This window comes from Cygnus atratus, chromosome 12 (assembly GCF_013377495.2).
Source record: "Cygnus atratus isolate AKBS03 ecotype Queensland, Australia chromosome 12, CAtr_DNAZoo_HiC_assembly, whole genome shotgun sequence".
NCBI lineage: Eukaryota > Metazoa > Chordata > Aves > Anseriformes > Anatidae > Cygnus > Cygnus atratus.
The window spans coordinates 6,262,877-6,280,709 of NC_066373.1; the positions used below are offsets into that span (position 1 = coordinate 6,262,877).

Genomic DNA, 17,833 nt, shown 5'->3' on the forward strand with positions numbered 1-17,833 from the left:
AGTTCATTTTAATTGGAAAAAGCATAGCTAAAGCATGGAAAAGATGACTTCAGTCAACCTGGACTTCATTAGCTGAAGGACACTGAATTGTTCATCCAGCAGTGCGTCATGCTTATTTATGCTATTTAGGTATTTCACAGCAGATGACCACTTTGAGGAGCTGGAAAGAGTCGGGAGACCTTTGCTACTTTACCAATATTTTCCAGTACTTTAGCAGATAAGATCACTGCTTTATACATCTTTATACATTCTTGAACCTCCATGGCCTTTCATACTATTTGTACATGAACAACAAACTTCACTTCACCTGCCAAATTAAACTGGAACTCCTTGAATGCCTCTGTGAATAGCTTCTGTGAAGCGTAGTTCTCATAAACACCTCCCTGCAATTCAGAGAGATCTCTTTAATAAATTAACAAAGCTGTCACAGAAGTATAAATGGGAAATCATTTTTTTAAAATAGAACCATTTAAGATCACACAATTTCAGAAGCCTCTTGCAACATTTCATAATTCCTTTAGGCCACTGCAGGTCTCCTTTACACTTGCAACGATGCCCCTTTCAATTTGCATTTAAAAGACAGTAAATTGCAGGGTTCATAAACATTTTTATAGTGATTTATTGAAGACTAGAATGTCACTCCTGTTCTTCACACTTTAGCAGTCCTGGGAATCGGCTGCAGGGCTGTATGTGTAATCTTGCTTTACCCATAAACTATACAAGAATGAGCCAGTTCTGAAATCTATTATTTATTTATTTTTGCTTAAAAGACATCTGTGGCACTATTTTACATCTATATTTATCTTTCAGTTCTGAGATGACCCATTTTATTCAGCCTCCAAGTTATAACCAGGTTTCCACAATTTACAAAGTACTTGGTTTGCAAATTAGAACTGTTCAGAGACAGGATTGCATTATGCCAATGAACAAAGGATTCTTTCTCTTCTCTTTTTAATAACACACACAAAATCCACAGACTATTGGATTTATTATCACCGCTAGATAACTTTACCATACAGGAATGTACTGAGCTATTTTTTTTTTTAAATTCAAAACCCAAACCACAGAAACGCACTCTAAAACTTTTGTTTGAGAATATTCTAAAGGTTCTGCTTCTTGAAAGACAAAGCAGGGTAAATGTTAGTTGCAATTGGGCTTCTGATACTCCTATCCTCCTTCCCAGGCAGCAAAGTCACAAAAGAAGGCAAACAGTGCCAAGAAGTGTTGTTTATAAGGGCACTGTGATCTTTCCTGCATCCCAGTGGAGTTTTACCAGGGGGAATCTAGAAACCTCCCTGCACAAATAGTGTAGAAAGGAAAAAAAAATAGAAAAATAAATAAATAAAAACCCTGCACCTCATTTGCCCTTCCAGTGACCAGGAGGGAGTATTTCTTTCTACTTTTTTCACATTACAATAATGGCTTCACAGCTCTTGAAAAGAGCGCTAGTGCAACAGCAAATGGTGCATGACACGCTGAAGCCCTGGTCTTTGTCGCAACAGCTCCGCTCCAAAGAAAGTCCTTCCTTGCCTTCTTTTCCTTGCCATTAACTGTGATGAAATGAGTTTTTCCCCCTTTTGATTCCACCCCCCGCTGTCTATTACAGCCTGACCTGATTGCACTTATGCACAGATTATTTCATAGAGACATCCTTTTATTCAGGTTTGCGAGTTCATGCCTGCAAGGTTATCTGTTCACAAAGCAACGCCTCATTCCTTGTATTCATTTTTTTGAAATCTGATCTCATTGATAAGAACAAGACCATTCGCATTGCATTTGTCAGATAACTAGCTCCATGCCAGAGCAATAATTTTTTGTGACTATTGTCAGGGCTCCAGTTAAAATACATCAACCGATAAAAATGCAAGTATTGTAAAAATAACCTTGCATCGAAAGTGTTGGCCCTCCGGTTTTTCCAAGGCACATTATGTCCTTTTCCTTGATAACAATTTATTGTAGGCAAAACCTGTTCCCTTCTTCACAAGAATTATTTAAAAAAAATCCTATTCCAGCACTGCCATTGGTAGCACTGAACTTGAAGGGAAATAAATAAAGAGAGGATCAATGTTCCGCTGATTGGTTGAATTGGGTTTTGACTCATTTTAATCAAATGGTTTCCTCCGTTCCGATATGCAGCTATTCCCCGCACCAGCACGCAGATGAATCACACCAGCATGCTCTGAACTGCTGCACAAGGAGGAAGCGGCCAGGGCTGCAGCTCAGCATCCAACATCATGGAGACTTTGGGATCACCTGCATGCTGATTATCCTCAAGTTTGTCTAGGAAAGCTCTACCCCAGTGCAGCAGAGCTAAAATTGAAGGTGCTGTTTACACAAATGCAGATGCACTCTCACCCACACTCCCAGAGAGGTCAAAGCAGCAGGAAGAATTAAATATATCATAGACAGGAGCTCGCTTTTTGCAAATCTTGCCACAAGAAGCTGTAAAGGTACACATGCACCTTCTCACCTGGAGAGCGGGGAAGTGTTTTACATAAATATTAGCAAGTGGCAAGTGCGAGAAGGGTTGCACTCTCCTTCCCTGCCTCCCGTGCCATCCCCTGCCCGTAGCAGCAGCACAAAGGAGCCGGTGACGAAGCGGGGGCCGACGGAGGTCTCGCGGGCAGGCAGCCACATTGAGCAGCACAGGGCCCTGGCTCGGTCTCAGCACGAGGCCACTGTACGCCCGGGCCTGCAGCTGATAAGGCTGTAATAGTCCTCCTTTGAGGACCGGGGCTCCTGCATGCTGATTACTCATTTATCACACCTGGCAGCCCTGCTGAACTATAATTACTCTTCTCTTATCCTGCTGCACTGTCATGTCCGAGAGGAGAAGAGAGGCAAAGGCTCCTGCTAATGACACATTACCCTCTTGACAAGCACTTGAAGGTTTTATTGTAAATATTCAAGATATAAAACATCTGAGGTTCCCTTTTTAATTATAAAAAGCAATTTTCAGTGCCTCCTGCTCGCCTCTCCCCCTGCCACCAACAGTAAAGTTTAGGCACTGTTATCCTCTGCTTACTGCAAACAAACTGGTTTTCCTTTGTTGCGTTAACTCATTTCTTTGAGGTAACTCCAGTATCTCTGTGAAATTATCAAACATAACGCCTGGAAAATGTGTCATTCGAACACACGGTGCTCTCCTACAAAAGTCACATTTCTGCCCCAAAAGCAGGGGAAAACGTGCATTTATATTGAGAAATTAGGGAGGAGGGAGAAGAGAAAAAATCATGAGGTCTAAGAGCAAATGGGCAGTCAGAGAGCTGTTCATTGGGCAATATTTGAGAGATGTGTCTCTTACTGAAAGGACATCCATAAACCAAAATTTTAAGGTGTGTGACTTGTTATAGCAAATCCAGCCTTAATGTTTGTGGATCTCCAGGTGGAAGGCTCATTTTCCCCCTGCTCTCACTATCAGTTATGAGTTGGGGACTATAGAAGCTGTAAGATTCCTCAATAGAGGGGGATCCTAAATACGTACCCGTGATGTGAAGGACTAAAAACCTCTCTCAAAGAACGCATCTTTGATTTGAGAAATAAGAGAGTCCATTAATATTCCAGCTCCTATAATCATAGATCTGAGCTCTGTTTTCCTCAGAAGAGAGCACAGAAACTTGCTTTTTGGGCCGCTGTGCAACGTGAGCTTCTCCCACTCAGCTTTTCCCTTTGTGTAATGACAGACTGGAGTAAGGACACTGGGTGCCCTTCTGTAACATTCACCAGCCATGGGGTGGGGGCACCAACCAAAAAAAAAAAAATCCAGAAAAGGCTAGCAGCCAAATATCTAATAATATGTTCAAAAGCGCCAGAAAAACATAATCTAAATATATAATTGACAGGGAAGAGCACCTTGGAACAAGAGCGCTAAAAGCACAGATCTGCTTCTTAAACCTTGACAACTGCACTTTCTCTGTTCACCTCCAACGTGCTGGCAGGGCTGAATCACTATATCCCAATGCTTAGATAGAAATCTGTATGTTACAACCTGGCTTTAGATTTTCTCCTACTTCCTTATGTGGTTTATATATTTATACACCATATTTATGTGACATATAATGCTCCCTTTAATATTTTGCACAAGTCAGACTCATTCCAGCGAGACAGTGCAACATTCTGTTGTGAAATAAGCTCAGGGGAAAAAAAATGGAAAACTGCTGCACGTCTTTGAATATTAAAATTAAATTGATAGAAGAATTGGTGTTTAGATGCACGTGAAGGTACGGACAATTCAGGATCAAATTTAAATCTAATGGCCAAAAATCCTACAAGGTTCCCAAGAATTCTAAGTTGCAAATGAGAACAAGAGCATGAAAGCAGGTCTTCAGAGTAATCTCACGTTTTCAGTTCAGGAGCTTTCAGGTTTTAAATCTCAACTAGGACAAAATTACTAGTGACTGATTCAAGCCGTTCAGACATGGGGACCCTTCTACCATGATCTGCAGTGGCAATAGATTGATACCTTCTTTCAGATTAAAGTTTTACCATGTCTCCTCCTAGGAACTGTCTGTCTGAACTTGTTCTCTACTTATTGCCTACACCCAAAAAGCTGAAAACAGAAATTAATCCATTTATAAGCATCCACAAGTGCATCTACAACACCAAACTGCAGTGTGTAACAAGGGGTCTGGAAGCCAGCTTTTCAGAGGGACCTGACCGACTGAAGACAGGGCACTGCGCAAGGGGATGCATGATGGTCACGTTCCAAACCACAGTAAGACACTTCTGAGTAGCTGCGATCTGCGCCATATTTTGCTTATTTATTTTCCCTGAATTCTAGGAACTATCCACAGTGAGAGGAAAGATAGCGTGCGAGGTAAACAAACCATCCATCAGAAATTGGTGCTTTAGTTTCTCGTGTAGTTTGCTTAACAAGTGTAATGGCTTTGATGGTCATCCTGACAAAGCTAGACAGGGCTTCCTTGTCAGGAGGAAAGTAACACATCAGCGACGGCTGGGAGACAGTAGTACATTACACATTGCTGTGGAAATTGCAGACATTTAATGAACATAAACGTCCTGCCAAGTTGACATACACAAGGATGGAAAACAGGAGTAATAAAAGTCACTCAGACTCGCACATGATTTAAAAAGTGGATACTGCCACTCTTTTCTAACAAATCACATGGATTTGTATATACTACTGACTGGTCTGCAAAGTACTTTCAAGTAATTAGACAGAAATTATTTGGTACTCTTAGAGGTAAATTATTCCAGTTATTATTAGGCTACAAATTACTGAACCCCCAGATACCCAATCTCAGTACACAGCAGTTCCTACCTGGGGGTAAAACTTGGCCATTACCATTTCATGTGCTCTTAACAAAGGAAATTGCAGTGGTCAGGTTTAAAATGACCATTTTCTCCATCTTTTCACGATGAGTTTAGGTTCCTAGACTGAAATATTAACAGTCTTGCTGAACCGCAATTATTCCACTTCTATCGCTTTCTGCCTGCTTCTGTCAGAAAGCCGCAGAGCGTACAATTGCAGCGCACAGCTAACCATATAATTGATAACTCCCTAGTCTATTCACAGTGGGAATCTGTCAGTTAAAGTCTAGAGACACATACACGCACACACACTATGAAAATGAACTTACATAAGTCTTCCTGTGAACTGAATGCAGCCAACATTTTGATGTTTAATTGGCTGGGTCCGATTTACCAGCGCCACACATGTATTTCAGCAGCGGCGTGCTGTACTCTGGCTCTTTCTGACAGATCTATTTAGTCAAAAGGAGGTGTATTTTCCCAAGGTAATTGCTCAGAATCATGCTTCCAAAGTCAAACTGATTCAAACTTTGCTTATTCGCTCTTTGCAGACACACAAGTCGGACTGTTTGAAAGCAAATGAAAAATCCATAGATCAATGTACAGAGCCTTTCTTACACAGTGCCACAGAGGGAGTCTATTTCAAACAGGGCTAGTTGTCAGCAGCAGTTACTGCCAGCATCTTTTTAAATATACATCTTTCAGAGTAATACAGGTCTTTGAGATAATGAAAGATTTGCAACTACTGTACTAACCAACCACCAAGACGAAAAACATATACTTGCGTTAGGTATACTCCCACACAGAGAAACGTTTTTGCTAAGTATGAGGAAAAATAATTGACAATTATTCAACTATTTGTGAACATTTTTCCTAGATCTATTGCTCTAATTGATAGAGCTTGCCTGATAAAAGTGTGATTTTTAGAGACTGGTTTTGCATGTGGGCTTAGTGACTTGATGTGAAAGCATTTGGAAATGATTTCCCTACACCTGACACAGAAAATACAACCTCAAATTACTCATTTTGCCCCTCTGTGGCTCCAAGTCAACAACTTTAACAAGACTTAGATGGTATCATCATGTATATCCCATGATTGCCACAGGTAAAACTAGTGTTTTACTGGTCTACATAGCAGAATAGACTCCGGGTCTTTCTATTGCCAAAGCAAATAGCTACTCATAGTTTCTTAAAGCTAGATTTGAATTTCGGCAATGTAGACAATCAAGACATACTGTTTTTCCTTTTTCCTCCCAAAGACTATACAGAAGAGTGCCTTTTTTTTTTTTTTTTTTTAAATTGTTCTTGTTTTTGTTTTCCCCCAAATCATGATTCAAAACCATTTTGGTAAGTGGCTAACCTCAGAAGGCTTTAGCACATGAGATACTCAAGGAAGGACACTGGCTTACAAATATTTTTCAATACAACCTGAAATCTTGTTACAGGCTGAATTGAATGGGAAAACTAAAGACCATCAGTAGCCTTATTAGCACTGGCCAGCACAGCCTTGTGCTCCTGTGTCGCACAGCAGGGTTGCACCACAACACCCACCAACTGCTTTCTCCATCTAGCCACTTAGATCAGGACTATATCCCTGTTGTACTGACACTTTATAGAACTAGCAGTTTTCAGAGGTGGTAAAACATAGACAGAGAACACGTTCAGCAGTGATAGAGAAAGAAAACATTCAACCTCTTCTTCACCCCCTGGGTTACAATCCTTTGTTTCCTTGGTTGTAGTTGTCACTGTCAATTTTTCCTGCCATACTCTATCAACCCTTGGACTTTCTTGTCATTGTACATCCAGGGTATTAAAAAGTTGACATTGTGACACATCTGGAGTGAGAGCACCCTGACTACAAGGAAGGATCAGCTTCCAGAATTAAAGCACTTCTTTCTGACACCATTCCAGAGCGTCCCTTCAAGCCCTTCATTTTCAAATAAGATAATAATACGAAGGACTGAGTGGCATTGCAGCTAGTGGCACAAGCCTTCATTTCCTTGAACACAGTGCACTTCAAAACCCGCAGGGCCTCCTTAAAGTTCATGTAAACACAGGGTTATTTTTCCCATTTATTTCATTTTTTCTCCTCTGAAAATATAAGGTAATGGAAAAATATTTTTATAAGGTATTACAACACATTAATGATAAAACTAGTGAGCATTAGTTCCAGAAGGGCACATTTTCTGTAATGATGAAAAAGGACATATAAATTACACTGCAGAGCTTCCCAGGTCCATTTCTGGGCCGACCATGATTAAATTAACTACAGAAGGACACTTGACACCACCAGTGTAACACTTGACTGAATTTGGGGGTCATGTAGGGATCTCACTGAACACTAGGATGTTAAACAAACCTGTCTTATAATAGTGACAACATTAATGTGTATTATTTAATACAGTGGGGTGCTTAGTACATTGTTAATGTTTCAAAAAAATCAAAATAAATTGTGCCTTCATCTCTATCTATGTTTCAGCTAATAAAATGGAGTTTTTCAAAATACTTGGCCTTGGAAAAAATAAAGTCTTCAGCTTTTCAAAGAAATAGTTTAAAGATGGAATAGCATGTTTTAGAGACTCCAGCTACTATTCAGCAAACACATTTATTAATTTGACTCAGACACCCATATTTCACCATCTGATCTGGAAGGTGGTTATTCAATTAACTGTTTTATTCCTATACATTTCAGTACATTTTACTGAATTCAATAAACTACTACTTTATCAATTCATTTTGTTAGCGGGCTGGTTTCTTCATTGGGACTTAATTTAATTTGATTTCACTGTAACAGCTGATGTATGGGGATATTAAAAACTAGGGTACTTTTGTACAAAAACTACTTCTTGGAAATGGGATAAAGACATTCAGAAAGAAACATTTGCTGCTGAATTTTTTTGCCTCTAAAAAAATAAAGCTACTTGAAAGAAGAAAGTTAAGAGTAAGTTAATTGCTTAACAAACCATTTAAAAAAAAAACAACCAAAAGGGATGTTCATGCTAGTGAAAATTCAGGACTATTTTTAATAATTGGAGTTCTTAAGGGCATAAGACTTATGCATCATCATAAAAGCATGAGTAAAGTTTTGCACTTTACAGGAAAAAAATTGTATCAATCCTTTCCTCCCCTGAAATGATAATTTCCCCTCAAAAGACTTCAATGTTCCTGTAACATTTTCAGAACTACAGAACCGAACATTCAGAGTTGAAATCTTTAATTTATGGAGCAAAATGATCAGGAAAAAAAAAATCCCAAGCCAGAAATAAACCTGCCATTCTTATATCCTTGTGAGAATAATAAAAAAACTCATTGTTTTCTGTTTATCAGATTGTATAAGTTACAAATGTTTTAAAGGAATCTTTTACACCAGACAGTTTATTTCTGTAGGCTAATTTTTCATAGCCACTTTTGCATTGAAACCTCCAAGCTTCATGAAGATTATATTTCTAGAACAATTCTATTTTTCTTCCTTTTTTTTTTTTTTTTTTAATCACCTTAGTAGTCTTTTCCCAGCTGTATCCACAGGGGAATGGAAATACCCAATTGCAAACGTGACAGCGCTGACTTCTGCAAAGTAGCTTAATTACTCATTACGAGATTCCATCAACAGAAGCTCCGGTCTGTGGTTTTGTAATAAGTGCTGTTATCTTTCCTTGGATTTTCATTCCTTCACAAAGGGGGATATGGCAGTGCTTTCCACATCCACATTTTATACAGAGAGGAATGAGAGAATTTTAATGCATGAATTTGATGTCATTAACAATGCTGACAGCTGTTTAATCCCAGAGGAAACAACAGCTGAGTCCCAACTGCACCACCAAAAAAAAAAAGTAAAAATAAATTAACTCTTCAGTGCATCTCACTGAAGGTACACTATGAATCAAGTGTGTCATGCCCTACTCTACAGTTTTTGTCAATTAATTCGTTACAGAATTAGTAACCTCCACTGGTGAAAAAAAAAAGCTACTCCATGCTGCCTGCTAAACTTAAGTTCAGAGAACAGACTTAATGGAAAATTTAAAACAGGACCGCTTAATTAAAATTAAATCCCCCTCCCAAGTATCACAATGTGAAATAAAGCAGCACATCAAACAATAATAATATCAAATACAAATGAGTTCCTGAAAAATAATGTAGATGAATCCAAAAGGGACAATGTAAAAATACATTTAATACTAATCCTGCAGCAAAAAATAGGAAATACAACATGAGATATGTTGCAACTCCGTTACCAATTAATTTAAAATGGAACGTTTAGATATGAGCCAAGGACAGCAAATTTGCTTTTGTTCTGTCCCCTCCCTCCTCCCCACCCCCCCCATACTAGAAGGACTTTTTAAGGGTATGGAATGAAAAGGAGTATTTATAATATGTGTATTTAGTATATATACACAGTTCTCCCTTTATCCACATTTTTTCATTGTTAATGTCACCATTTGCCATGTATATTTTTTTTTGAGTTTTGCTGCTTAAATATTAAAAGACACAAGCTATAGATGATTAAGACATATCTTTGCAGTCTGCAGTACTCGTGTACAGATAAAGCTTTATAAGCCCCATCTTTGGAAGACGTCCATTCATTTAGAACACTAGACTTTAAACAGATGTCGAAAGTATTCATGTTATAAACAGCAACATTATATGAATTTAAATCTCGCTCTCCGTCTGACCATCCTCCCTTTAATAGCAGCTGTTTCCCTTCATCTGGGTGAGGGGCTGCCTGTGCAACTCTCCGGGTGTCCCCTTTCCTGGGGACACAATCACCCCTCTCCTCCCATGTCCAATCCCTGATCCCAGGGAGGGCTCAGGGGGACGGAGATATCTGAGCGTGACAGCGCGAGTTGGATGAGCTCTGGGATGTGGGATAAGCAGCGTGTCAGCAGGTTGATGAACTTGAATCCTGGCATCATGAAGAATACAAAGGTCTCCCTATTAGACTAAACGAGACGACTTCGGGCACAGTAAATGTGTTGCTCAAATACTTGATAATGAGACATATGCAGTCATATTTTCTTGCAGTTAATATGGCAGAGGGTGAGGGGGAAACAGATTTTTACCTTTTGATGTTGTGAAACAGTTCATTCTCAATGAGGGAATATTATGTGACAAATGTGCCAGACTTCTTTTTTTTGTGGTAATATTGCTCTTTGCAAATGGCACACATCCAATCCAATTGAATGTAATAAAATGAAACAATCTGTGCCATCTTCAATGGGTTTAATCCATACCATGTTAATGAATCCTTAAACAGACGTGCACAATGTTTTCCTGAAATGCATGTAGTTATATTACGCTCAGTATACTTGTCAGCTTGAAAATAATTTCTGCTTGAGAGACCAACTGCTATCATCACCCTATTTAGAAGCAGTTCATATTTATTTGGAAAAGAGAAATAATAATAAAAAAATATAGGACCAACTCATCTTACTCAAGGATGGACAGCAAAATGGCTTGGATCCTCTCGGGGATTTTTTTTTTTCTTTTGCACAAGCTGCTTCAAAAAATTTCTGGTGTATTTGTACTCATGCATTAACAGGAAAATGCTACTTGTTACAAAGTACCAGTTTTCTTTCTGATAAACTAAAACATTATAGTTGAAAAGATTAAATGGATTACATTACAGGTTTCACACATTATAGAATATGGGTTTCATTACACTGTATCATATAATTTTGAGTTCTTAAATATGCCAGAAAAGCAAATATGTACTTGATGAAACACCCAAATACTAAGTATTGCATTTTTTTTTTTTCCTTGTATTTAGATTCTGCAAACAGAACAAAGAAATGTGATGTTTCCACCCACAGCATTTACATGCTGGAGAGAGTAAATTTTATCAACTTTCCTAAAAGTGTTTCCTAACACTTAAAATAAACCCCATTTTTCTGGCAAATGGTGTTAGTAAAACAAACAAACAAACTTTCTCCCACTAGAGAACAGAACTATCAATCAATAAGCATGTGAAAAACTTCACGAACATCAAGCTGCAATATATAAAAGGACACGTAGAAAATGTTTAACCACGCAGACCCAAAGTCAACAAACCCAAAAAACTATCAATGCAACTTGAGGTGTATGACTTGTCCAAATGACCATTTGATGCTAACAGGACTATACTGAAACTAAATTTGAATTTATGTAACTTTCTGGTTTGGTAACGCAAGAGCAGTAGGGTGAAGTTCACCACCACTCAGAGGAAATCAGAAAATTTAGTTTTCACTCAAAGTAATAACATTAAAAAAAGACAAGCAAGAGAAAGGGAAGGAAGAAAATGTATGTTACATGTGTACTAATCTGGGCTACTGACTTTTTAAAATGATTTTTATGAAGTTGCGGTAAGAATTTATTTCCTTAATAAGTACATTTAAAGCAGACATTTGTACAAAATGTAATATACACACTGCGTTTGGTTCTTAGTTTTAGTGTGTACTGGAATGTCAAAATGTGCAGAAAATTCACTAAAGCTGTCTTGGTTTGAACATGGAAAAATAATAGTTTCTGTACTGCTGAGGGACCCATAACTGCTACTGGGCACCAAAGAACACATAGATTTTCTTTTTCTTGATGTAAAAATTAATTTCATACTGGCTCACTGTTGTGATTAGGTTCATCTCATTGTATACAATCTTTGGTTTATTTTGCAGGAAAGCATCTCCTACTTGACAGCGTATGTTATTGGACTTAATAGATAGCTAGATGGTTCTACTTTCCAAGGAGGAGAATTTGCTCCCTGTTTTATATCCTCATACATGGTGGATTCACACTGATGGCTAGCTCAGCTCCACCATATTGCTTTCTTACTCCCCCTCCTCAAAAGGACAGGAGAAGAAAATATGATGAAAAAAAACTCATGGGTTGAGATAAGGACAGGGAGAACACTTTAAAGGTACATAACTTTCAAGGTGGAGAGAGCTTTATGTTCTGAGAAAATTTCAGCTGTGAATGATTCTGGTTTAATAACCATAATTGCCTGTGGAATAATAAGCCACAGCAGCAATGTGGTAGAGTCTGTGTACACTGTTGTTTTCTGATAGAACAATTTCATAACGTTACAGAACATGACAATTTTTAAACTCAGTGTAAGCACATTAACTGTAACACTTTGGACGAAGGAAATGCTCCTTTTTCTTAGGATGATGATTGCTTACCTTAATAATGGGTTGCTGCCACAACATGCTGTATGTCAGGTTATCTTAAGAAACCACATGGAAATGTCAGTTGCGTTACTGCTAAGTGGCATTTCTGATACAGCACATCTGAGTAGCTGGACCTCAGAGACTTTGCTAATTTGTTTCCTGGTGTAATTCCAAGTGTTGGTTTTGAACTGAGAAATGCTTTGTTGTGTTTTCTGTGTTGGTTATTAGAGAATTCTTGTATGTGTGTTTGTGTGTTCAGAGATGAGGAAGTCAAGACTATTGAACGCTCAAGCTGACAACACCTAGATTTGCATGACTGGGAGTTAGGTTATTCTCATTACAGAAGTTCTTCCTTCCCAAACTCTACGTCTCATTTTCCAGGGGCACTTAAAAACAGTCATAAATCCATGCTTTCCCTGAGCTCAAAAAGAAAAGCTTAAGAGCATTTGTAGAGTCATCAAGAGATAAATACTGCAGATCATCGCAGCCCTAAAGACACCTCTATGATGTCCAATTCTTTGATAAGGGGTTAGATCGCAAAAGATAGTGAACTTATTTTCAGGATTCAGTATGTCAAAGGATGAGAAGTCAGGAATTAAAAACAAACAAGCAAACAACAAAATACTAACTTATGAAGACAATTATAAACAAAAATAAAGGAAAAAAAGTACTGATCAAATACTATGAAGTTTCAACATTCAGATACTTTCTCAAATAGTAAGAAATGGGATGAAAACCTATGACATGGTTTTAGTAGATATTGATAATCATCTTTTGCAGATGGAATTAAAAAAAGTCTTTTTTTTGGTTGTTGTTGCTATTTTACATTTCTAGTAGTATTCCAGAGCAAACTAAAACTAAACAACACAATTGCACAAGCATATGATAACATGAGGAAGCCTTTTGAACATCACCAGTAGCTGAATGCGTACTTGAAAAATTTTTCCTTCCTTCATAAGCAACAGTGATCTGCTGCTGCCTTCTGTGTGCACTGGTTTTGCTAATTGCCAGTAAATTCAGGACAGTCCCATCTCAGTTCAGGAATTCTTTGAGATACCAGAGATTATTCCTGGTCAGGAGTGACAGAAAGCATCCTCTACAAAACATTTCTGCATCGTTAATGGAATTTTTAAAGAGGATAATTCATATTTTAAATGGAAAAAAAATAATTCTTAAGGCCTTGATGAAAATGAACAAGACTGAATATTGGCAACGATGGAAGTTCCTGCTGTCAGCAGAGCTCAAAGACCTATCTTAAATATGTTACAACCCAGCAAGCTTTGTGTAAACTTCCCTTTAAGACAGAAAATAAAATGACATCAAATTATAATGCCCCCTGTTCTAGAAGCTAAAGTGAATTGACTTTCAATGCTCAGATACAAATATTCACCCAAGTCTCAAATCCCACTCATTTAAAGGATGGTAGGCTTAAAAGACTATTTCTGCAACTGAGTTAAATGTATTGTTCAACTTTAAAGCTATGGAAAGGAATGATAACTTAGAAAATCAGAGTAAGTTGGTGGGTGCTATAGGTTCTATCAGAATGTGTTTTAAATTATTTCAGAATCGTAAAATCTTTCCATAGAGAGTACTTTGAAACTGCAAATTAAATATCGAGCTTCTATGAACTGTATCCATTTTTACTGGAAGCATATATTTCCATGGGGGTTCATATCATCTTTTTTGTCTAGCTACACTAGCTAATAATGCAGTGAATTTGCAGTAATAGAGTAAATGTTATTTTGATGACATTATCTGATTAAATTAAAGATGACATTAAAAGGTCCATTTCAATGGGAATCAAAACCTCAAAAAGCAACTGTGGTTGAACATTCAGTCAGCTAGTCTCAGTCTTAGAAAGACTGAGCAAATGCGGCAAATAAAACTGAAGACAGACATTTGAGAACTGGAATCACATTTGCTTGTACAGTGACAATAAACCACTGGAACCATAGAACAAAATCAAAGGTGGAAGCAACAGTCACTTTCCTCACCATGAAATTTTACCAAATTACTAAAATGATATACCCATATATGACAGGGTACAGAATAACATTAAGCGAATTATAATTAATTTTCTGGTGTATATTACTAAAGAAGTTGTAAAATAATCTCCTTTTATGAGCTACACATTCACATACAGAAATCAAGCAACTTTTTGAAAATCTCTTGACTTAAGCTTTCAGAGAAAGGAAACATTCTTGAATAATGTGATTGAGTTATGAATTACAGAGGCTTCACAAGAAAAAAGATACAAGATTAAAGGTATGCAGCAGCATCCAGGCCCACAAACAAAATACCACCTTCCATCACCACGAGCTGTGACATCTCTATTCTCCACAAACAAACTCATGGTCTCTGCAGAATGGCAGGTTCAGAGAAAATGAGTATGATATTGTAGACCAGGCTTGCTACCAGTCTTTGCTCATGGGAAGACTGTTTATCCCTGTGACCTCACTAGAGACATCTTTGCTCTTTATAAATTGCATGGTCAACGTATGTGGAGACGAACACAAAAAATCCATTACTATCAGTTTTCTCCAAGGTTGTGTTGCCAGAGTCCTGTGGCAGTTGTATCCTTCTACAAATTTAAGTGCATATATTTGAGAGACCTTCCCTCTCACTGTAAATATTCATATGCCTGAATTTTCACTTTCTTCAGAATCCCCATTTTAGATTACATAATGCTGCTCCCACTCAGCATGTGAGGAGTGACCCCAGAGGCCAGGGGACTGGCCGTGGAAGAATGTCCTCCCCAGCGCTGGGAAGGGGCACAGGCTCAGGCCATAAGTCAGGACACAAGCAGAAACCTACCAGTCTCTGCAGCTCTTACTAAAAATACAACTTAAGTCATATTAAGCTCCAAAATCAAAGTATCAAGCAATATTTACAAATCTGAGAAAATATTTACCTTCAAAACACTTCTCAGACAAAAGCCTTCATAAATTCATAGGTTTGCAGTGCATCCATGCGAACAACACGTTCAAGATGCAAGCGCTTTGGGGGAAATAAATTCAAGATATGAAAACCACAATTATAAGTAGTTGCCCCACACTGCCAACAGACTAATGTCTGTAAAAAACTACAACCAAGGTTCACCAACCATGGTACTGAGAAAAAAATTGTAGTGTTTTAAAAGTTACTTTAAGATCATTACTAGTAAACAATGACTTCTTAGCAGATATTGCCATATTGTATTCATGTTATAATATATTCACAAAAAATGCACCAGTGGTAAAAAAACAGAACAGGTATTCTTTGAAACTAACATATAATTTATAAACCACAAACTCTAGGTCATGAATTGTTAAGGACATCACAAATCTTACAGCTACTACCTAACAATTATAACATATAAAGATATTCTGTCTATATTTATATAGACCTTGAAAAGCATAGGTTCCTACTGTTTCTAGTTACTTCTTGTCAAGGATTTGTTGTATTATGTTCTAAATTCAAACATACAATGCCACATTTCTCAAAATACTAAAGAGTAAATTTCAAAAAATGTTAAGAGTCCCGTTCAATAAATCCAATCATAGTTTTCATTAGTCTTCCATACATGATAAAAATTATACAGATTATATTTGTGCATGTGTATTTTCTTGTACTCTTCTCAGTGAAGTAAACAACACAAAATTAAAAAAAATGTTAAGACAGATTTATTTTTTTTAATCACAGAAGCTGGCCATAGCAATTAACTATGAAAATCTTTCCATGTTTCTTTTAAGGCACAACATAACCAGTGTATTAAATTCTTAACTTTGTTGTTCTTCCTAGGACAATGAATAAACACCAAAAATCAGCAAAATGGCTGAATTATTACTATCGTCTTTTGGACCTATGTCACCAGCGGATGTATATAATGAAATGCAGTAAAGTAAAACACAGCACAACACTTCTACCTACCAATTCCACGTCCACAAAGGTTACTTGTTCCAGCTCCCAGATCATGAACTACATATGACATTAGGCAATTCTGAAGACAGAGCAACAGACTTTTGGAAAGGGCATCATCGTTTCACACAGCAGTTGCAGCACAGGCCTCTGGAGCACATTTAAAATAGCCCTTAGTTAATGAGCACATGTCTAGCTGAGAAGGGTTACCATGCCCCAATTAAAATTTTGACCTACAGCTGCCAATGGTAGACCATGCATGCAAACTTTGTTATACCTATCCATACTCTAAGGTAAACTCCTTTTTAAACACAAATCTCCAAAATTATGTTTTTACAAAAGGGGGGGAAAGTATTGCCATTGGCAATAATCAAGCAAAAAATGTTGAAGTATGATTTGTAAAATATTGATACCCATTTTTGGAGAGAGCACCACCTTATGTTGTGATTCACAAAAGAAAACTAAACCAGGTTGAAAGAATATTTTGCTAGGTTGCCATATGCCACAAACTCTTGCATACCTAGAAACATGTTTTTAGATAAGACCATTAGCAATCACAAGATAAATAAAGAGGCTGGAAAAGAAACTAACAAATTCTACAGGGTTTTTACTAAACTGGATTATTTTTCTTACACCTAGAAAACTGAGAACCAGCTCAGCACCATGTGAGATTTGGGAAAAAAAAAAAAAAAAAGCATGTTATCAAGTATCAAGCAGAAGAGAGTATTATCTTGAATCATACAGTATCAGGAAGAAGCCATCTGACTCAATGCTAGGTCATTTAAGATGTTTCTCCCCTTACAAAATTAGTTACCACACCTTCATCTGTTTCTCACATTCTTAGCTACAACAGTCTTTATTAATGCATTCACCAGATCCACTGGCCTACAGCATCATTTGCTGAATGGTATCTTACAATCAGGAGCAGCCCAGGAACACCAGTCCTCACTCTGGCAGAGGCAATGTTTTATTGAAAACATACATAGTGAGCACCTGGGGGGAAAGATTTGGTCTCCGTGGTTCTACTGATATTCCCCAAAGGGTGATCCAAAGATATTACTATTAGTACTGCAGGTCAGAGTCAAACACCTTGCATGTCCTCCAGATGGAGTAAAACCAGGCTTGGAAAGTGGGATTAGAACAATAGAAATGTGTTCAGCTGTGAAATTAAAAGTAGGCCAGCATGACATGCAACATTATGCATTGAGCTGAGTCAAAAGCAGTAATTAGGCTAAACTAGAATATGAACTTACTCATTATCAGAACGAATTTGTGTTTTGTGTCTCTCACAGTTACTCCTTGTAACCAAAGCAGTTGCTTACCCAGCCCAAAGCACCTTGCTACCCTCCCCACATCCTCAATCCCACCTGCAGTGCCCCCAGTCCTTCCCAGATCACCTAACTGCTCACAAGTATAACTCCATCTTTCCTTGGAGCCCCTGTAGAGTCACCTCCCCAGTGCCCTTAGCTCCTCCGTGCTCCTGACTGACGTGGTGCCCTGGCAGCAGGGCAGGAGGTAGCACTTGCTGA

At 37.9% G+C, this 17,833-nt stretch overlaps 1 protein-coding gene across 1 annotated transcript in view; it reads right to left on the minus strand.

Moving 5' to 3' along the window:
- The window catches only part of WWOX (WW domain containing oxidoreductase), a 510,213-nt gene that overhangs the window by 122,640 nt on the left and 369,740 nt on the right, over nucleotides 1-17,833 (minus strand). The window lies entirely within an intron of this gene.